This window comes from Carcharhinus amblyrhynchos, chromosome 13 (assembly GCF_965287045.1).
Source record: "Carcharhinus amblyrhynchos chromosome 13, sCarAmb.v2.hapA, whole genome shotgun sequence".
Lineage (NCBI taxonomy): Eukaryota > Metazoa > Chordata > Chondrichthyes > Carcharhiniformes > Carcharhinidae > Carcharhinus > Carcharhinus amblyrhynchos.
Window position 1 is genome coordinate 74,621,108 of NC_137336.1, and position 22,298 is coordinate 74,643,405.

General features: G+C 45.5%; 1 protein-coding gene across 2 annotated transcripts in view; it reads right to left on the reverse strand.

The window, feature by feature from the left end:
* LOC145351990 (NACHT, LRR and PYD domains-containing protein 3-like) overlaps nt 1–14,240 on the reverse strand; it is a 97,321-nt gene extending 83,081 nt beyond the window's left edge. The window contains exons 1-2 of one of the 2 annotated variants that reach the window (XM_080201842.1): nt 14,014–14,240; nt 554–621 (exon numbers count right to left, since the gene is read on the reverse strand). The gene's annotated coding sequence lies outside the window, so the exon portion shown is untranslated. The remainder of the gene's footprint in view (nt 1–553; nt 622–14,013) is intronic. The other variant, XM_080201843.1, reaches the window with a different exon arrangement.
* Nucleotides 14,241–22,298: the final 8,058 nt, after the last annotated feature.

Here is a 22,298-nt window from a genome sequence, read left to right on the forward strand (position 1 = left end):
GGTGCCGGGAGTAATTGCCAACTGTTTATTCAGAGGAACTGAACTCACAGCAAAATTACCCAACTATTCCCAGCGATACAATCCCTTCTTTTTACATGTTGTCCAACTTCAAGACTATTGAGTACTTTGGTTTATAGCACATTGTGCCTTTCTGCAAGTTACAACAGGAAATTTATTGCTGTTGCAGTCATAGAACAGCATAGAAGCCAATATGGCCCATCAATCACATGTCGGCTCTGCAAGAGCAGTTTACCTAGTCTCTCCCACACCCTCAAATATAGGTTCTCGTCTGCCTTCTTAACAATTCTCTCAACTTCAGCATATATTCAACAGGCCTCTCATCCATGCATCTACTTTGGATCATTACACTTTTTTATATAGTGTTTCTCCTTGGACTTCTCATCAAAATGCATCATATTGCACTTCTCTGCATTAAATGACATTAATTCCGATCTGCCCATCCCACTAACCTGTCCAAATCCTCTTGAGGTCTACCTCTATTTTCTTTACAGTAATTCCAAGTTTTGGGTCATCTGCAATTTTTGAAACGTACCCTGTTTTCTGAAGTCCACGTCAGTGCAGTGCAGTGGGTGTAGCACCCAACTCTGCTGAACCTCCAGTCTGAAAAAAGAATATCACTCATAATTATTTCTGTTTCCTGCCACTCAGCCAATTGCATACAAGAACATAAAAACATAAGAAATAGGAGCAGGAGTAGGCCATCCAGCCCTTCGAGCTTGCCCCGCCATTCAATAAGATCATGGCTGATCTGTCGTGGCTCAGTTCCACATTCCCGCCCTCTCCCCATAACCCTTAATCCCCTCTCTTATCAAAAACCCATCAACCCACGTCTTAAAAATATTTAGCGAGGTAGCCTCCACTGCTTCAACGGGCAGAGAATTCCAGGGACTCACCACCCTTTGAGTGAAGAAGTTCCTCCTCAACTCCGTTCTAAACCGCCCCCCCTTCACCTTGAGGCTGTGCCCCCTAGTCCTACTATCCTTTGAGTGGGAAGAGTCTCTCCACCTCTATCCTATCCATCCCATTCATCATCTTATATGTCTCAATGAGATCTCCCCTCATTCTTCTAAACTCTAACGAGTACAAGCCTAGTTTATTCAGCCTCTCCTCATAGCTCAACCCCCTCAACTCCGGCATCAGCCGAGTAAACCTCCTCTGCACTCCCTCCAAGGCCAAAATATCCTTGCGTAAGTACGGTGCCCAAAACTGCACACAGTACTCCAGCTGCGGCCTCACCAATGCCCTATACAGCCGCAGCAAGACCTCCCTACTTTTATATTCAATCCCCCTCGCTATGAAGGCCAGCATCCCATTAGCCTTCCTGACCACCTGCTGCACCTGCAAGCTGGGTTTTTGCGACTCATGCACAAGGACCCCAAGGTCCCTCTGCACCGTCGCCTGCTGCAGTTTTTCACCACGTAAGTAATAATCCTTCCTACCATTATTCCTACCAAAGTGGACCACCTCGCACTTGCCAACATTAAATTCCATTTGCCAGTTCCTGGCCCAATCGCCCAGCCTATCTAGATCCTTCTGCAGACTCTCCACACCCTCCACACAATTTGCCGTTCCACCAATCTTGGTGTCATCAGCAAATTTCGACACCATACACTCGGTTCCCTCCTCCAGATCATCTATATAAATGGTAAATAGCTGAGGCCCCAGCACCGACCCCTGGGACACTCCACTAGTCACCAACCGCCAATCCGAATAGCACCCACTGACCCCCACTCTCTGCCTCCTATTTGACAACCAATCCTCTATCCACGCTAACACCCTACCCCCAACTCCATGCCCCCTGACCTTCTGCAATAACCTCTTGTGAGGTACCTTGTCAAACGCCTTCTGAAAATCAAGAAAGACCACATCCACTGACTCTCCTCTATCCACTGCCCTAGACACATCCTCATAGAACTCTAATAAATTTGTCAGACACGACTTCCCTTTAACGAAACCGTGCTGCGTCTGCTCTATCAAGCAATTCCCCTCAAGATGCCTCGCTATTTCCTCCTTGATGACAGATTCTAACATTTTACCTACAACATACGTTAAACTAACCGGCCTATAATTCCCTGCCTTTTGCCTGGCACCCTTCTTAAACAACGGCGTAACATTAGCCGTTTTCCAATCTTCCGGCACTTCCCCGGAATCCAGTGACGTTTGGAAAATAACCACCAAGGCATCCACTATCACCTCCGCCACTTCTTTCAGAACCCTCGGATGCATTCCATCCGGTCCTGGGGACTTGTCCACAATCAGTCCCTCCAGTCTGTCGAGCACCGCCTCTCTAGTAACAATAATGTCATTGAGACCCTCCAGTCCTACCACCTTTCCATCGCTAACACCCAGCAAATTATTCACGTCCTCCTCCGTGAAGACCGAAACAAAAAAGTTATTCAAGACCTCAGCCATTTCCCCATCCCCTACCACTAAGTCCCCCTTCTCATCCTCTAAGGGTCCAACGTTCACCCTAGCCAGCCTCTTCCTTTTTATATATTTATAAAAACTCTTGCTATCCTTTTTTATATTAAGCGCTAGCCCAGTTTCATAGTTTATCCTCCCCTTCTTTATTAACTTCTTTGTCAATCTTTGTTGACATTTAAACCTCTCCCAATCCTCTTCTCGCCCACTACTCTTAGCTACTCTAAACGTCTCCGCTTTTAATTTTACACTTTCCTTCGCCTCCTTCGTTATCCACGGCTTATTACCTCTCCTCCTACGGTCCTTTTTAAGCATCGGAATAAATTTCTGCTGAGCACCAAGAAAGATCTCCTTAAAGATCCTCCACTGCTCCTCAGCAGACCTACCTTCCAACGCGCTCCCCCAGTCCACATTCGCCAATTCTTCTCTCATCCTACCGTACTCCCCTCTGTTCAAAATATTTGTTGCTCTTATTCCTATGGGCCCTTACTTTGCTGACAAACCTGTGGTACAATCTCTTGAACGCAGCTCTCAGCTTAGTATCAACAGCCCTCTGGAGTATAGGAATCTGAACATTTGCAACCCTTAGATTAAAGTTTCTGCTAATCTCAGTTCTAAACCAACCACCTGTTAACGTGATACCAGGAGCTCCAGTTCCAACTTTTCCAGCTAGCTGAAACAGCTCATTAGCATCAACCAGTCAAGATCTCCTCGACTTTATTTGTTTCAATTAGGTCAATTCTCATTCTTCTGAACTCCATTGAATATCGGCTCATCCTACTAAATTTCCCCTCATCGGCAGTCCTTCCATCTCAGGAATCAATCAGGTAAATCATTGTTGCACACAATCTAAGGCTAACATACCTGTCCTTTCTCCCCATCCCGACCCCCCCACGAAAATAGTCCTAACTTCACAATCTTTGTAATTGAAATTTCTCATTCCTGAAACCATTGAGAATCTTTGTTTCCTCTTCAACGCCTTCACATATTTCTTAAACTGTGCCATCCAGAATTTTATGCAATACTCCAGTTGAGGGCAAACTAGCATCCTGTTTAAGTTCAACATACCCTCTTTGCTCTTGTACTCCATGCCACTATTAATAAAGCCTAAGATAGTGTATGCTTCATTAACTACTTGCAACCTGTCCTGTCACCTTCGATGACATGCATGTAACACCCAGGTCCCTCTGCTCTTGCACACCATCCGGTCTAATGGTCGTTTTCCACTGACCAAGGCAGCAGTGAAACTCAGGAACACAGCACTCACCTCTGTCGAATGAGGAAGGGGCTAGAAAAGGTGCCCTACAATTGCTTGCTTCACTACACTCTGGCCAGTTTACCACGGCTGGCAGGGATTCTATCTTGTGGTCGAACAAAAAATAAAAAACACAAAAGGTGATACCACTCACCTTTGGCACTTGGAATGTGCACAAGCTTTTGGACAACCCTACAGCAGACAGACCAGAGAGAAGAACAGCCTTAGTTGCCAGAGAGCTTGCAAGATACAAAATTGACATTGCAGCCCTGAGTGAAACTCGTCCTTCCAACGTAGATCAGTTACTGAAACTGGAGGTGGATACACTTTTTTTTTCCTGGAGTGGTCGCAGCAGCAATGAGCGTCGTGATGCTCAAATTGGGTTCGCCGTCAGGAGTCACCTTGTTCAGAAACTTGATAGTCTACCCAAGGATGTGAACAACCGGCTTATAACATTACAGCTTCCGCTACAGAACAGAAGTCAAGCCACCATGATCAGCACCTATGCCCCCACAATGAACAACCCAGATGAGATGAAAGACAAGATTGAGGAAGAACTAGATGTCCTACTATCAGCAATGAGCAGTACCAACAAGCTCATCTTGCTTGGCGATTTCAATGCAAGAGTAGGGTGTGACTCTGCAATCTGGTAGGACGTCATTGGGAGGCATGGAGTGGGCAAGTGTAACAGTAATGGCCTACTCTTAATGAAGACCTGTGCAGCACACCACCTCATCACCAGCACAACCTTCCGTCTGCCAACCCATAAGACCTTTTGGATGCATCCCCACTCTAAGCGCTGGCATCTTATCAACAATGTCACTGTTAGGAGAAAAGACAGGCAGGATGTCAGAGTAACCAAGGCCATGAGTGGTACTGACTGCTGGACAGATCACAGGCTCATTTTGGAGACAATGAGGATCCGCATCAGACCCAAGAGGCGACTACAAGGAAGCAAGGTTATGTAAAGAATCAATGCGGCCAAGCTAAAGAACCCCAGCACAGCCTCAGCACTGACTGAAGACTTAGAAATCAAGCTTGCTGACATGCACCTCGCAAGCAGCGCTGAGGACGACTGGGAACGCTTCAGGGATGCTGTCCATACATGTGCATTGAAGACGCTCGGGCCCTCTACCCGTAAGCAGCATGACTGGTTCGATGAGAATGATGAGGAGATACTTGTTGAAAAGCACTGTTTTCATCGGGCCTGTCAGGATGATCCATCATCTGCTGCCAAGAAAAATGCTTTTACCGGTGCTCACAGGACAGTCCAGAATAAACTGCATAAAATGCAAGATGCCTGGCTTTGCCAGTGATTACACCTTGTATGCTGGCTCAGAGCCAGAGATGCAAGTCAGTTTGGACAAATTTTCCATGGCCTGTGACAACTTTCAACTCACCATCAACATTAAAAAGACTGAAGTCACACACCAGCCTGCTCCTCATGCACTGTACACAGAACCCATAATCACAGACAAAGGGCAGAAACCACAGGCAGTGGACCAGTTCACTTATCTTGGCAGCACCCTCTTCCAAGCAGTGACTATTGATACAGAAGTTAACTGCAGAATAGCAAAGGCAAATTCTGCTTTCGGTAGACTGCACTCCACTATATGGGAACATCAAGGAATCAGCCCAGAAGCAAAACTGAAGGTCTACAGCACTGTGGTACTCACTTCCCTCCTGTGTGAGGCGCTAATGAATAGGAACCACGTTCAAGAGGGGATCCCAGAGCCTAGGAGGGGGGATGGGTGGGTTACAGTTAGGAAGGGGAAAAAGAAGAGTAATGTTCCAAAGGCTACCCCGGGGGTAGTCTCTCAAGATAGCAGGGGTAAGGTGCCAACTGAGGTGGAAAGGGCACGAGGGGAAGAGCAGAATGCCTCAGAGGGAAGGAAGGGGGCTGGATGTGAGATAATGGTGGGGGACGGGAGGATTAGAGGAATTGATAGGCGTTTCTGTGGGCAAAAGCGGGACTGCAGGATGGTAGTCTGCCTCCCTGGAGCAGGGGTACAGGATGTGTCAGAGAGGGTAGAGGGAATCTTGAAGGGCCAAGGGACTCAGGCGGATGTAATTATACATGTAGGTGAGAGGGATGTAGGAAGGAAGAGTAGGGGGGAAGGACGTAGGAAGGAAGAGTAGGGGGGAAATACGTAGACAGTTCAGGGAGTTGGGAGCCAGGTTGAAGTGCAGGGCCTCCAGGGTGGCGATCTCTGGGCTGCTGCCAGTGCCCAGCAATAGCAGGGATAAAAATAATGAGATCCTGCAGCGGAATGCGTGGCTGAGGGATTGGTGCAGGACAGAGGGTTTTAGTTTTGTTGACCATTGGGAAGTCTTTGCAAAGGAAGGGCACTTGTATAAGAGGGATAGGAAACATTTAAATGGGAAGGGTACACATATTTTAGTTGGGAGGTTGACTGGAGTGTTTAGGCAGGGTTTAAACTAATATGGAGGTGGGGTGGGGAGGAGAGAGACAGCTCAGGCACCGAGAGTGGGAGTGAGTTGGAGGTCAGGGTAAGTCTAGGGGATAGGAAAATCTCCCAGGAGGAGGAGGATCCAAGTGGGCCTGAGGGTCTTTGGTGCATCTGTTTTAATGCGAGGAGTGTGACGGGTAAGTCGGATGAACTTAGGGCCTTGATGTTCACGAGGAATTTAGATGTGGTGGCAGTGACAGAGATGTGGTTAAAGAAGGGGCAGGACTGGCAGCTAAATATTCCAGGCTATAAGTGTTTTAGGCGTGATAGGGGAGGGTTGAAAACAGGAGGGGGAAGTGGCGCTGTTAGTTAGGGAGCAGATCACAGCGGTGCAGAGGAAGGATAACATGGGGGGGGTTGGGAATTGAGTCTCTGTGGGTGGAGTTGAGGAATAGGAAGGGGGCCATTACTATGCTAGGAGTGAACTATAGGCCGCCCAATAGCCCATGGGCAGTGGAAGCGGGTATACGTAGGGACATTTTGGATAAGTGTAGGAAGAACAGAGTTGTTGTAGTGGGAGATTTTAATCTCCCTGGGGTGGATTGGAAGGTGCCTAGAGCTGGGGGGTCGGATGGGGAGGAATTCGTAAGATGTGTATTGGAAGGATCCTTGCAACAGTATGTAGATAGCCCAACTAGAGAGGGGGCTATACTGGATTTAGTTCTGGGAAATGAGCCGGGTCAGGTGGTTGAGGTTGCGGTAGGTGAACACATGGCTAATAGTGACCACAACTCCATCTACTTTAGGATACGAATGGAAAAAGATGAGAGCTGTCCTAAGGGGAGGGTGCTAAATTGGGGGAAGGCTAGATACAGCCAGATTAGGATAGGCTGTTGGAAGGCAAAACCACGTTAGGCATGTGGGAGTCTTTCAAGGGAAAACTGCAATGGGTGCAGGAAAGGCATGTGCCAGTTAGGAGAAAGGATGGGAAAGGTAGGATTAGAGAGCCGTGGATTACTAGAGATATAGAAGACCTGGTTAGGAAGAAATGAGAGGCGTATATCAGGTCTAAGCAGCTGGGAATGGAGAGAGCGTTGGAGGAATACAGAGAGAGTAGGAGGGATCTCAAACGGGGAGTTAGGAGAGCAAAGAGGGGGCATGAGATGGCTTTGGCACGTAGGGTTAAAGGAGAATCCAAAGGCGTTTTACTCCTATCTTAAGAACAAAAGGGTGGCTAGGGGTAAAATCGGTCCTCTCAGGGACAGACGTGGGGAATTGTGCTTAGAGGCAGAGGGAATGGGGGAGATCCTGAATGAATACTTTGCGTTGGTATTCATGAAGGAGAGGGGCTTGATGTCTGGTACGGTCATCGCGGGAGCGACAGACCAATTGAAAGATCTATCAATTACGAGGGAAGAAGTGTTACGGCTTTTAGCTGGCATTAGAACCGATAAATCTTCGGGGCCCAATTGCATTTATCCTAGGCTGCTTAGGGAGGCGAGGGATGAGATTGCTGGGCCTCCGACGCGAATCTTTGTCTCTTCTTTGGACACAGGTGAGGTCCCAGATGACTGGAGGATAGCGAACGTGGTACCATTGTTTAAAAAGGGTAGGAGGGATGGCCCGGGTAACTATAGGCTGGTGAGTTTGATGTCAGTGGTAGGCAAGTTGATGGAGAGGATTCTTAGGGATAGGATGTATGAGCACTTAGAGCGTTGCGATCTGATTGAGGATACGCAGCATGGCTTTGTAAAGGGGAAGTCTTGCCTTACGAATCTGGTAGAATTCTTTGAGGAGGTGACAAAAATGGTTGACGAAGGACGAGCCGTTGATGTCGTCTATATGGATTTCAGTAAGGCGTTTGACAAAGTCCCTCATGGTAGGCTGGTACAGAAGATTAAAGCTCATGGGATATGTGGTCAGGTATCTAGATGGGTAGAGAACTGGCTTGCAAAGAGGAGTCAGAGAGTAATAGTGGAGGGGTCCTTTTCTAGCAGGAGGTCTGTCACTAGTGGTGTGCCGCAGGACTCAGTACTGGGACCTCTTCTCTTTGTAGTGTATATAAATGATTTGGAAGAGGGAGTAGGTGGTGTGATCAGCAAAGATGGCTGGATTGGCGGGCAGTGAGGAGCAGTGTCTGGCAATACAGCAGGATATTGATAGGCTGGTTGATTGGGCAGAAACATGGCAAATGGAGTTTAATCCGGATAAATGTGAGGCGATGCATTTTGGCCGGAATAATGTAGTGGGCAGTTATATGATAAAGGGTAAGCCCGTAAGGAGTATAGAATCGCAGCGAGACCAGGGGGTGCAACTGCACAAGTCTTTGAAGGTGGCAGTGCAAGTGGAGAGTGTGGTGAAGAAAGCCTATGGTATGTTAGCCTTTATAGGAAGGGGTATAGAATATAAGAGCTGGAGTCTAATGTTGCAGTTGTACAGAACGTTGGGTAGGCCGCATTTAGAGTACTGCGTCCAGTTCTGGTCGCCTTACTACCGGAAGGACATGGAGACTCTGGAGAGAGTGCAGAGGAGGTTTACCAGGATATTGCCTGGTATGGAAGGACTGGGGTACGAGGAAAGATTGAAGAAATTGGGGCTCTTTTCCCTTGAAAGACACCGACTGAGGGGGGATCTAATAGAGGTATATAAGATTATGAAGGGTATAGATAAACAGAGATAAGCTATTTCCTATGATAAAGACACGTAGGACAAGGGGCCATAGACTTAAGGTGAGGGGGGAGAGGTACAACACAGATATTAGAGTGAGGTTTTTCACACAGAGGGTAGTGGGGGTATGGAATGCTCTGCCAACTAAGGTGGTGGAGGCAAACACGCTAGAGTCATTTAAGAGTAACTTAGACAGGCACATGAGTGGGTTGGAGATGGGTGGATATAGGAGATTGTTTTAAATAAGGGTCATTAGCATTGGGGCGTCCCTGGTAAGGTAAATCGATATGGTACAATAACAATTTTTTTTTCCCTTTTCATTCACAGGTTTTAAGTCGGTCCGCCTTGTGTCCAACGAGGGGCATACACGCGATGGGCCGTACTGGGGCTGCTCTTGGTTGTTCGAGATTGGCCTAGTGCTTCTTGTCGTTAGTGTGTGCCTAAACTGGACCAGATACTGGGCAAGACAACAGCTCAGTGACTATCGCTGATTGCTGTGCAGACACATGGATTTGGGCCGGTGTCTGTGGGAGTTTGCACATTCTCCCCGTGCTTGCGTGGGTTTTCTCCAGGTGCTCCGGTTTCCTCCCACACCCCAAAGATGTGCTGTTAGGCTGATTGGCAGTAATAAATTATCCCTAAATCAGTTTCCCTCAATCTGGATGGCCATAAAACATTAGACAAGGGTCGTGGGTGGAGAGGGAGACTGGTGGTGTTGAGATGGCAGCGTGGGCTCGTTGGGCCGAAGGGCCTGTTTCCCGGGCTGTTTTTGTTCTTTGTGTGCCTCTACAACATGGACTATGTATCAAAGGCATGCAAGGCAACTCAATCATTTCCTCATGACTTGTCTTTGCAGAATATTATGCATCAGATGACAAAGAACAAAGAACAACCCAGCACGGGAAACAGGCCCTTCGGCCCAACAAGCCCACGCCGCCGCATCACCCTACACCTATTCTACCCTGCGTGTCTACGAATGGAAACCCTAACTTAGCCAGATTCAGGGGAGAATAGTGTCAATTTGGTAAAACCAATCAGCCTAAGAGCACATCTTTGGGGTGTGGGAGGAAACCGGAGCGCCCGGAGGAAACCCACGCAACCACAGGGAGAATGCACAAACTCCCACAGACACAGGCCCAAATCCATGTATCTGCACAGCTAGTCACCGAGCTGTTGCGGCGCCCATCTACTGGTCCAGGATCAAGCACACACACACCGACACGAAGTACTAGGCCACTCCCGGAACCTCCAAGAGCAGCCCACGCACGACCCACCGTGTGCATGCCCCTCGTTTGACAACGAGGTGGACCTCCACCTGCGGAATAAAAAGACAAAAACGTTAACTTACAGGTCTGCATTTCCGGTGTCTCCCGAGGTTCTGACCTTATCTAATAGCCCCTACCATAACCCTCCATCCTCGTTTCACTCGTGTCTATCTAACTGAACCTTAAACGAGTCCAACGTTCCTGCCTCCACCACCCTACTCGGTAGCACGTTCCATACCCCCACAACTCTCTGCGTAAAGAACCTTCCTCACATCCAAATTATACCTCTCCCCCCTCACCCTTACATCATGACCTCTCGTATTTGTACCCAGTCGAGGGAGCAGTCTGTCACTATTGACTCTATCTATTCCCTTCAGTATCTTATATAACTCTATCATGTCCCCCCTCAATCTCCGTCTTTCCAAGGAGAAAAGTCCCAGTTTCTCCAACCTTTCCTCGTAACCCAGCCCCTCCATGCCAGGCAACATCCTGGTAAACCTCCTCTGCACCCTTTCCAGAGACTCCACGTCCTTCCGGTAGTAAGGTGACCAGAACTGGACACAGTACTCCAAATGCGGTCTAACCAACGTTCTATACAACTGAAGCATTAGACAAGACAAAGTACCAGACACTGACGTTCTCTCTAGAGCAAGTCTACCATCAGTCCACACACTGCAAATGAGAGCGCAGACCTAGTGAGCAGGATCATGTCATCCGTATGCCAGATGAGCGCATACCCAAGCAGCTCCATTTTGGGGAAGTCTCTGCTGAAAGACAGTCCCATGGAGGCCAGAAGATTTGTTTCAAAGACACATTCAAGACCTCCCTGAAGTCACTGGACATAGACACAACCACCTGAGAAACACTGGCATAAAACCACCCTATCTGACGCTGCCTCATCCACAAAGGCTGTCAAGCTCATGAAGAAAGATGCGTTGCTGAAGCACAGCTTAAGTGCGTGCTGCACAAGTCCAGAACCACCAGCGCAACAACTACAATGCCCACACAAGTCTGTCCAATGTGTGCCAGGACATTGTGCCCAAACTGGCCTGATCAGTCATCTTCAGACACACCGCAATCAGCCTCAAATTGACTGATCTTGTGTCAAGGTCCTCATCGATGACGATGGATGAACAACATCCTCAGAGGCCTCCTATCTGATCCTATAGTACAGGCTCTATTCTAATGCAAAAGAAAAGCAACATATTGCAGATGCTGGAGATATAAAATGAGAACAGGAAGTGCTGGAAAAACTCAGCAACACACTCGTAGCTTCTGTGGGGAGAAGAAGTGTGAATGTTGCTTGTTCAATACTACTTCTTTGGAACAGAGACACAAAAATACCTGAAGAAGCTCGCAAAGAGCTGAAGAAACTCTGAAGATGAGTCATATGGACTCCAAAAGTTAACTCTGTTTCTCTCTCCAGGCTGATAGGCCTGCCGAGTCTTTCCAGCATTTTCTGTTTCTGTTATTGCAACAGGCTTTATCAATTTGAGGAACTCCTTATGAAACCATTACTAATATATATCGATATTGAATACTCTTTAGAAACAAGTTTATAATATTTTATTAATACAAACATTGAATTAAAATTATCCTTAGATTTTCCCAACTCCTGGACTGTCAAATATAGAGTCAGTTTAAACTGAATGCTTCACCATCTTTCAGGATGTAAATTAGAATAAACTGAGATAATTTAAGAGGATAACTAACCCTCAACATTCAGTTTTTCTAACCACAAGGTTGTGATTCCAATAAAGCATCTTTTTAAACACCATCTGACCAGACACTGCAGATTTACTGAATTCATTGTCTGCATCACTATATAGGACATTAATCATCTCCATGTCTACAGTAACACATCAGTCATTTTGTTAGGCATACGCCTTATCACCTCTGAAAATCTAACTGCCTTAACACCTAACATCGGTGAACAATAAGTTTAAATTGCTGCTAAAATACTGAATTCTACGAAAAAAATTGGATGGTCATATTCTTGTATCTCCGAAATATTAAGTTTCAGAAAGTTTGATGGCTGACTCTCTACCCAGGGTCTTCTGGTCTACGAGTCACGGGCAGCATACTTGAGATTTACTGATGTGTATACCAACACTCAAGACTCACTGGCAATGACACAGATCAAATAATTAGCCTTAGTACACACAGTAGGGACAGTTCCATAGCTTCAACTAATGCAGTGACCTAACCACACAAATCTGTAACTGGTCCAGCCTGGAAGATATGAATCGAGATCAGTATAAATAAATCCATTCACCGTTTTGTTGGTCAGTGTATATGTAGATGAAAGCTACTCAGACAGGAGATGATACATCAAAATTTGAATGATTTAAATAAGACGAGGGAGGATAATCCGGTTTTTACTTTTAGGATTTCTTACTTTGGATAAAGATATTGGAAGATGCTCTCTGAACTTCCTTTCACTGCACTGTGTGATCCTTCCCTTGTACCTGTACAGATCGATCAGACCTGGATTAAATTGCTCATTTGAAAGACAGATGTGATTTAACAAAATGCCCTCAGTCATTGTGGATTATACGCTCACTGCTCGCAGGAAAGAAGAGCATCTTTCGACACACAGGCAAGCATGCTCTCCCGTTGAATATGATTATGGAATATCTTAGGTTTCAACTCCACTTTTCCGTCTATTCGCCAAATCCCTTGATTTCTTGAGACATTAAAATTGTCCATCCCAGTCTTAAACACATTCAGCAATGAAGAATTCATGCTCCTCCAGGCAGAGAATTACAAAAATTCACAACTCTTTGATTTGAGTGAAGCAATTTTTACATAGGAACAGGAAAACATAGTTTAGCCCATCAAGCCTGCTCCACTATTCAATAGGATCAAAGATGATCATCCACTTCAATGTTTTTTTCCCCTCATACCATCCCCCAACCCTTTATGTCATTGGTATTTTCAGAAACCGTCAATTTCAACTTTAAGCTTCTTAACAACTGAGCTTCCACAAACATCTGGGGCAGAGAATTCCAAAGATTCACAACCTTCTGAATAAAAAGGTTGTTCCTCACCTCAGTCTTAAATGACTTTTCCCTTATTTTGTGATGCTCCTGGTTCCAGACTCCCAACTAGGAGAAGAATCTTTACCTATTTACCCTATCCATGCTTTTAAGTATTTTCTAGGTTACAGTAAGTTACCTCCCATTATTTGAAACTCTACATATTATAAATCCAATTTCCCCAAAATCTCTCTTCGTAAGAGTTCCACTAACCCAGCAAAACTGGTGAACCTTGTTGCTCTGCTTCAAGGAAAATAACACACTTTTCAATCTTACTGGCTCCATCCTCCCCAGATTACAGACTGTCCTATCATATTGGCCCACACACTGTCTAACCCCATAGAACCACTGGAAATAGAAGCAGGAGTTAGCCATTCAGGCCTTCAAGCCTGCTCCACCATTCAATACCACGGCTGATTATCAAAATCAATATCCTGATCCCATCTCCCCCTCCATATCCCCTGATCCCCAAGAGCTCTAATATTTTCATGAAATTACACAATGGTTTAGCCTCAACTACTTTGTGGTACTGAATTCCACAAATTCACCACTCCCTGGGTGAAAAAGAAAAAAGTTCTCCTCATTTAAATCCTCAAAGGCTTAACCCTTAGCCTCAAAATACGGCTTCTAGATCTGGACACCTCCACCATTGGGTACATTCTTTCCACATCTGTCCTGTCTATGAAATCCCCTCTCATTCTTCTAAACTCCAATGAATACAACACTAACCATTTTAGTTTCTTCTCACATGGCAGACCTATCATCCCAGGAGTCAGCCTAGTAAACATTTGTTGCACGCTCTCGAAAGCAAGGACATCCTTCCTCAGATAAAGGACACCAAAGCTGCACAGAGTACTCCAGGTGGGACCTTCCCAACGCCCTATACAACTGCAGTAAAATATGCTATGCCTATACTCAAATCCAGGCCAACATACCATTTGCAGTAAACAGGGTTACCCAACGTCTGGTTTCACCGGCTCCATCCTCACAGGATTTGCTGCAGGCGGAAACTCGCCTTTTTCACTTCAAATCGCACATTAATATTCTGGACCAGCCGTTGTTCTAATTATGTATTTTTTAGCCGTATAATATTCCTATCGGAAACTACCGACTGAGGCAGATTGTAAACTCAATCTGCACACACCCAAAAAGCAGCACTATTGTTTCCTGCAGCTGCTCGAGATTGTGCACATGCGCATTTTGTCGCGAGAGCTCCGGCTCGCGCTCGTGCGGTTTAACAGCCGAGCCTCGCGCTCCCGAATCGCTCTGCGGCCGCCCAGTGATGTGGGCGGGACCTGATGATCTCCCTCTCCTGGTTCGTTAGACTATCTGTCAATCACCCGTTCCCAGCCAATAGGAAAGGAAATGTCGCCAGTCGCAGTAATTTATCCAAACTAACCTCAGCAAATATTCGAAATGTTCATCAGATCCGCCATCTTCTGACAAGCTGAAATGTTTAACGAGTTAAGGGTTTAGGGAGGGACATTTGATCAGAAACGGGAAAGTGAGAAATATCACTTTGGGATAGCACAGTGGTTAGCACTGCTGCTTCACAGCTCCTGGGTTCGATTCCCGGCTCGGGTCACTGTCTGTGTGGAGTTTGCACATTCTCCTCGTGTCTGCGTGGGTTCCTCTGGGTGCTCCGGTTCCCTCCCAGAGTCCAAAGATGTGCGGGTTAGGTTGATTGGCCACGCTAAAATTGCCCCTTAGGCTGTAAGCTGTGTAGGTTAGATGGATGAGTGGACAAATATGTAGGGATATGGGATTAGGACCTGGGTGGGATTGTGGTCGGTGCAGACTTGATGGGCTGAATGGCCTCCTTCTGCACTGTTGGGATTCTATGACTTTTCTATGATCTGTGGAGTTGAAGAGTGACATAGGAAAAGGAGGAAGGGAAGAAATGGGAAAGAAGTGAAAGAGAGTCACGCCAAAAGGGATGGTGGACACAGAGAGTCGATGGGAAAAGGGTTGATAGAGATGCGGTGGCAGAGAAATGTGAGGTAATTCACTTTGGTAGGAGTAACAGATGTGTTGAGTATAGGGCTAACGGGAAGACTTTGAATAGTGTGGAGGAGCAGAGGGATCTAGGTGTATGTGTACATAGATCCCTGAAAGTTGGGAATCAAGTAGATAAGGTTGTTAAGAAGGCATACAGTGTCTTGGCGTTTATTGGTAGGGGGATTGAATTTAGGAGTCGTAGCGTTATGTTGCAACTGTACACAACTCTGGTGCGGCCGCACTTGGAGTATTGTGTGCAGTTCTGGTCCCCACATTACAGGAAGGATGTGGAGGCTTTGGAGAGGGTGCAGAGGAGGTTTACCAGGATGTTGCCTGGTATGGAGGGGAGATCCTATGAGGAGAGGCTGAGGGATTTGGGGTTGTTTTTGCTGGAAAGAAGGCGGCTAAGAGAGGATCTTATTGAAACATATAAGATGATTAGAGGTTTAGATAGGGTGGATAGTGATAGCCTTTTTCCTCTGATGGAAAAATCTAGCACGAGGGGGCATGGCTTTAAACTAAGGGGGTTTAGTTATAGGACAGATGTCAGGGGTAGGTTCTTTACCCAGAGGGTGGTGAGGGATTGGAATGCCCTGCCTGCTGCAGTTGTAAATGCGCCTAGTTTGGGGGCGTTTAAGAGGTCTGTGGATAGGTTTATGGACGAAAAGGGATTGGTTTAGGTTAGTGGGTCATTGTTGTTGTTTTTTTTTAACTGGTCGGCGCAACATCGTGGGCCGAAGGGCCTGTTCTGCGCTGTAATGTTCTATGTTCTATGTTCTATAATGTCTCTTCCTGATAGTTCCCAGAGCATCGCCTTCACTTGGGGCCAGAATATCTTTGGATGCTACTTCATGGAGAAGAGCCATATAGTTGATGCTCCACTCATCCAGGGTCTGGTCACAGGAAGCTTCCATCTTCTCTTTGAATCTTCACGAGCTGCCCAAACCTTCTTAGCATACGTAATGACTTTTTCACACCACATTGATGGAGACACGTTCTGGATCCACGTAATTTCTCGATGCTTCGTGGACCTTTGGAAAAGGCGTGGATTTTGTGGTTCTGTTTAGGTCTTCGTCTGTGTCACATTCACATAATGTGTGCAATAGTGCGAGATCCCACCATTGTTTTACACTGGTCTGAAACTATCTCCTGCCATTTGCCCCCTTTTCCACTGCATGGATATAGAAAAATCCCATTCATCCTCTCCACTTCCACTTTGAAAGGATCTTCAAGATTTCAGCCAAGATGCTTCTTATTCAGTGGATACAAATCGAGCCCGTGCCTGACAGTAGCCTGGTAGACCTTCTTTGAACTACTTCTACTGCATTTACATCGTACCTTAAATAAGGTGTCCATTACTGTGTACAGTACTCCAGATGTGATCTGACCAGTGCTTTTATATTTAATTCTGCCCTAAAGAGAAACTGGTGTTGCTCCCTTTAGAACAAGGAAAGACAACAGTAGCAAAAAAAAGTGATTCAAAATGGAAGAACTTTCATAAAACAAGTCAGAAAAAATAGGTGAATGGTAAGTGTCAGCAGTAGAGGTCAGAGATTTGAAAAGAATAAGAGGGAAAATGAGAAAAAAATGTGGTAAGTCATGAGATCTGAAATGCACAACATAAAAGAGTAATGGAAACATGTTACGGAATAATTGTCAAATTACCAGGTCAGTGATTCACTGAATACAGGAGTGGGTGTGGACCTGGGTCAGTGGGTGTAGATCTGGCTCAGTAAGGTGCAAGTGTGGGGCTGGATCAGCCGGTTGTGGGACTGGCTTAACGGGATATGGGACTGGGTCAGTTGTGTTTGGGTAAGGGGCTGGACCAGTGAGGTTATGTTGCACTACTGGATCAGTTGGGCATGTGCATGGGGCTCAGTCAGTGGCCATCTTCAAGAAAGATGACAACTCTGACTGCAATAACTAGAGAAATTTCCCTGATGGCATCCACAAGGAAGGTCATTGCAAGAATACTCCCAGAGTTGGAATGAAGATTCCACCCACCAAGAGGCACAATACCATGATCTTCCCCACATTGCAACTGTAAGATAAATGCAGGATAAGACCTTCTTTGGCCCAAAGGACTTCAACACCATCAACCAAGAGAGATCATAAAGCATCATTTCAGCTACCCCAAAACTTTGTCACCAACTGCTCCACGATGATATGCAAGCAGTAATCCTGACACAGATCCAATTCATGTGTGATCAAGCAAGGCTGTGTCATCTCACCATCTTCTTGATCTTCCTTGCTGCAATGTTCCATTCTCAATCTCAGCAAGTTCCTGCTGGAGTGGAGCTAAACTACAGAACAAATAGGAAAAGGTTTTGACAGATTAAATGCTGAGAGGATGTTTCCCCTTTTGGGAGTGCCCAGGACCAGAGGGCATTGTCTCAGAATAAAGGGGTGCCAATTTAGGACTGAGAGGAGTAATTTCTTCTCTGAGGGTTGAGAGTCTTTGGAACTTATTGCTACGGGGAGCTGTGGGTGTGTTTACTTAAGCTAAAATAGATAGATTTTTGATTGGTAAGAGAATTATAGATTATGGGGAAAGAACGTGAAGAATGGTGGATCAACTGTGAATCTATTAAAAGGAAGACCAGGCTCGAGGAGTGAATGGCCTACTCCAGTTCCTATTTCTTATGGTCTTATTGTATTATGTAATCTGTTCAATCTTCGCTGTCTGCAGGCCAGATCTAACATCATCCCATATTCTGTCATTAAACTGCAGACAATCCTTGCATCTGCACACACTTAGGGGCTGAAGTCCAAACCATCATTATTAACATGTTCACGAGATGTATGAGAGCATGAGCCTGCCTCTAAATATCCATAAGATAAAAGTCTTTTACTAACTTGCCCCCACTATACAGCACTGTCCCAGGTAATCAAAATCAACCAGCTTTGGACAACGTGAACAAGTTTATATGCTTTGGGAGTCTGCTGTTAACAAAAGCAGACATCAATAATGAAGTTCAACATCGCCTTCATTGTACCAACACAATTTTTGGTTGCCTGAATGTTGTATACTAAAGTAATCAGCTCAGTTTAACAGCGAAGATAAAGAATGAAAGATTGCCACACAGTGAGTTACTTAAACAGTTAGTGGAGTATTATTAGACAGATGTTGCTTGCTTGCAATCCAGAATGGATGAGAGGGAAAATCTCCCAAATGCTTCTGATGATGTCACCACCTAATCATGTGACATACTGCACAGAGGTGCATTGGTTTACAATACATCACAGAGAAAGAGTGTTCAAAGACCAGGTTCTCAGACTTAGCACCAAGCTCGTTGTCTACGGAGAAGTACTTTTACCCGCCCTATATATACAAAGTTGGGACAATGTACAGCAGGCATCTCAAAATCCTGTAGAAGCACCACCAGAATTGTCTTTGCAAGATTCTGCAATTACATTGGCAGGATAGGCACCAGCGTCAGGGTTTTCACTGAGGCCAACATCCCCAGCATTGACTAGGTGGATTTACAATGAATCACACCATGCATAAGCCTCCAAACACAGTAAGAAGTCTCACAACACCTGATTAAAGTCCAAGTAGTTTATTTGATAGTAATCCCACAAGCTTTCGGAAATGCTGTTCCTTCGTCGGGTGCGTGGAAGATTCTGATCAGAGAAGGGTACATAGAGTCACACACAGTTTACAGAATACTGATTAGGATGCAAGTCTTTACAGCTAACCTGCTATTCAAGTCTTAAAGATGCAGACAATGTGACAATGTGCAGACAACATTGTCTGCATCTTTAAGACTTGAATAGCAGGTTACCTGTAAAGACTTGCATCCTAATCAGTATTCTGTAAACTGTGTGTGACTCTATATGCTCTTCTCTGATCAGAACCTTCCACACACGTGACGAAGGAACAGTGTTTTCGAAAGTTGTGGGATTACTATCAAATAAACTGCTTGGACTTTATCCGGGTGTTGTGAGACTTCTTACTGTGTTTACCCCAGTCCAACGTCGGCATCCCTACATCATGACTAAGCCTCCAAATGACAGGAACCCCAAAATGTTGTGAGTCTCTCACAATAAGGGGCAGAACTACTTTGAAATTCCTTCCAGAATTTATGTCAATTACTCTGCTGACCTAATCATAGAAAAGGGGGCTGTTCTTTCCTGTTTTGTGGTGCTATGCTCCTGCACAGTGAGAAGTGGCAGCATGTGATCAAGAAAGACCCAACTGCCTTGCCTGAGGCAGTTGTTCTGACGTTATTAGGTTGGAAAGCCTCAAGCTGTTACAGCCCTGTTGCTGAGATTCTATAGTAGATGCCATTGCCTTGATTCAATCCTGCTTGTAACAGAAAGGAAGAAAGGACATCAATCACTAAATCAAATGCATTGTTCTCTGCAGCAATGCAGGCTTAAAAGTGAACTGAATTAGCCTCAGCTCAATGCTTGAGTGAGAGACTTACCTGGAGGTTGTGCTTCTCTGCCAGTGAGCTGGTTGTACATTCCTGTGGCCACATCCTACTGCGATGGCAGCTGCTCTTTGGAAATCTATCAATGCCAGGTGGCACCTCCCTGGGTGGAGGCTGCTGCAAGGAAAGGCTCACTGTTGGAGAAACCTCCATAGGTCTCCCACGCACACACTTTCATTTCCACACAATCAACGTTTTCTGACTTGTTAATGAAGGAGTGTAGATAGGACATGGAGGAGGGTTTATTAGTGTCAGAAGTGGTTTACATTAATGACCCAATTAAGTTACTGTGAAAATCTCTCAGTCGCCACACTCTGAAGCCTGTTTGGGTATACTGAGGGAGAATTTAGTGTGGCCAATGCATCTAACCAGCATGTCTTTCGGTCTGTAGGAGGAAACCGGACATCCAAAGGAAACCCACACAGACACAGGGAGAACGTGCAGACTCTGCACAATGACCCAAGGTGGGAATCGAACCCAGGTCCCTATCACTGCTTGCCACTCTTTGCTGAGAGGATGGATGGGGCATAAAGGAGGATGACAGGGGAGAGGGGTAACGGTATTAAATTGGAAGCTGTGGGTGAGAATTGGGAGTTTAGGGAAATTGAGGGATAGTGGTGAAGGAGGCGAGTTGGTGAAGGGGTTCTTGTGAGGGACGGTTAAGGAGAGGGCAGAAGTTGGTGGGTGATGGAAGGGAATGTAAAGAAATGGGTTGAGGTAGAGCTCGATAGACAGCTGCGATCTTGGTTCCAGCCACCTGAGTCTGAGATTTACACGGACTCTACCTACTTTCTCAGATTGGAACTCCTGAACTGCTGCTGCAACTATAACTACCATCGAGCATCGCAGGCTGGGTATCCCTGATTGCATACTGCTGCTGCTCAGTACACAGGCGCAGAGTCAAAGGAAATGTAGTTCAGACTGGTGATTGGCTCATCAGAGATTGATGCATAAATTTTGGAAAGGATTTCAAAGTAGTTCTGTCCCTGATCGGATTTGAAAGCAATTGATAGCATGGATGTCATTAGAAAATTTCTTGTGCTGCCGGAGGAGTCAAGGTCAAGCATCAGCTTAAAATTAGAGCTAGCCCATTAAGGAGAGATGTTAGCAATTTTGTTTTAACTCAAAGACTGTGGAAGCTTGGAGCTCTCACTCCAGAAAGCATTCTTACTAAATTCATAAGTTTAGAAAATGATTGATAATATTATTCTTTGGCAAGTGTGTCATGAGATATGGAACCAAGGCAGGTGGATAGCATGAGGATACATGACGACAATGATATTATTAGAACTGAATGTCCTCTTTTGTATGGATAGAGATGCACTGTAATTAAGAAGGCAAGTGGAATGCTGTCCTTCATTGCTGGAGGGATCAAGTTTGCAGGTGCAGCAGGTGGTCAGGAAGGCGAATGGGATGCTGGCCTTCATAGCGAGGGGGATTGAATATAAAAGTAGGGAGGTCTTGCTGCAGCTGTATAGGGCATTGGTGAGGCCGCAGATGGAGTACTGTGTGCAGTTTTGGGCGCCACACCTGTGCAAGGATATTTTGGCCTTGGAGGGAGTGCAGAGGAGGTTTACTAGGCTGATACCGGAGTTGAGGGGGTTGAGCTATGAGGAGAGGCTGAATAAACTAGGCTTGTACTCGTCAGAGTTTAGAAGAATGAGGGGAGATCTCATTGAGACGTATAAGATGATGAATGGGATGGATAGGATAGAGGTGGAGAGACTCTTCCCGCTCAAAAAAGACAGTAGGACTAGGGGCACAGCATCAAGATAAAGGGGAGGCGGTTTAGAACGGAGTTGAGGAGGAACTTCTTCACTCAAAGGATGGTGAATCTCTGGAATTCTCTGCCCGTTGAAGTGGTGGAGGCTGCCTCGCTAAATATTTTTAAGAAGCGGGTTGATGGGTTCTTGATAAGAGAGGGGATTAAGGGTTATGGGGAGAGGGCGGGAAAGTGGAACTGAGCCACGACAGATCAGCCATGATCTTATTGAATGGCGGGGCAGGCTCGAAGGGCTAGATGGCCTACTCCTGCTCCTATTTCTTATGTTCTTATGTTCTTAAGTTTAAAAGCAGTGAGGTTATGTTGCAGCTGTATAAGATGCTGGTGAGGTTCCACTGTATACAGTTTTGGTCTCCTTACTTGAGAAAGGATATACTGGCACTAGAGAGAGTAAAAAGGAGATTCACTCGGTTGATTTGGGAGTTGAGAGGGTTGGCTTATGAGGAGAGACTGAGTAGACTGGGGCTATATTCATTGGAATTAAGAAGTGTGAGCAGAGATCTGAAAGAAATTTAAGATTATGAAGGGAATAGTTAAGATAGATACTTGTAAACTTATTAATTGACAATTTTCACACAGATTTAAAACAATTCAGTTCAGATACATCTATGATGTTGGTGAAATCATACAATCCCTGGTTTGCCTTCTCTGTTTTATCACTCCCCATATCACTGCAATAGTCCACAAATTGCTACTTGAAGGAATTATTCATTTTTAAAAAGTCACTAAGAACTTTTACTTGCAGCACTTAAAAATTGGGTTTTCAGTATTGCTCTCTCTTTACTAAACTCAGAATAAGTGATATTGGCTTTGCTACTTGCCTTTTCAGATTTTTGCAATGAGTAAGTTTCCACAGAGATTTGTGTGAAACTCTCTGCCTCAACAGGTGATGGAGTTAGAAGAAGAGGTAGATATTTTGTTGTTATGCATGGGAATCAAAGATTATTGGGGGAGAAGATTTATGGAATTCAAAATAAAGAGATTGGTCATGATCTTGTTGAAT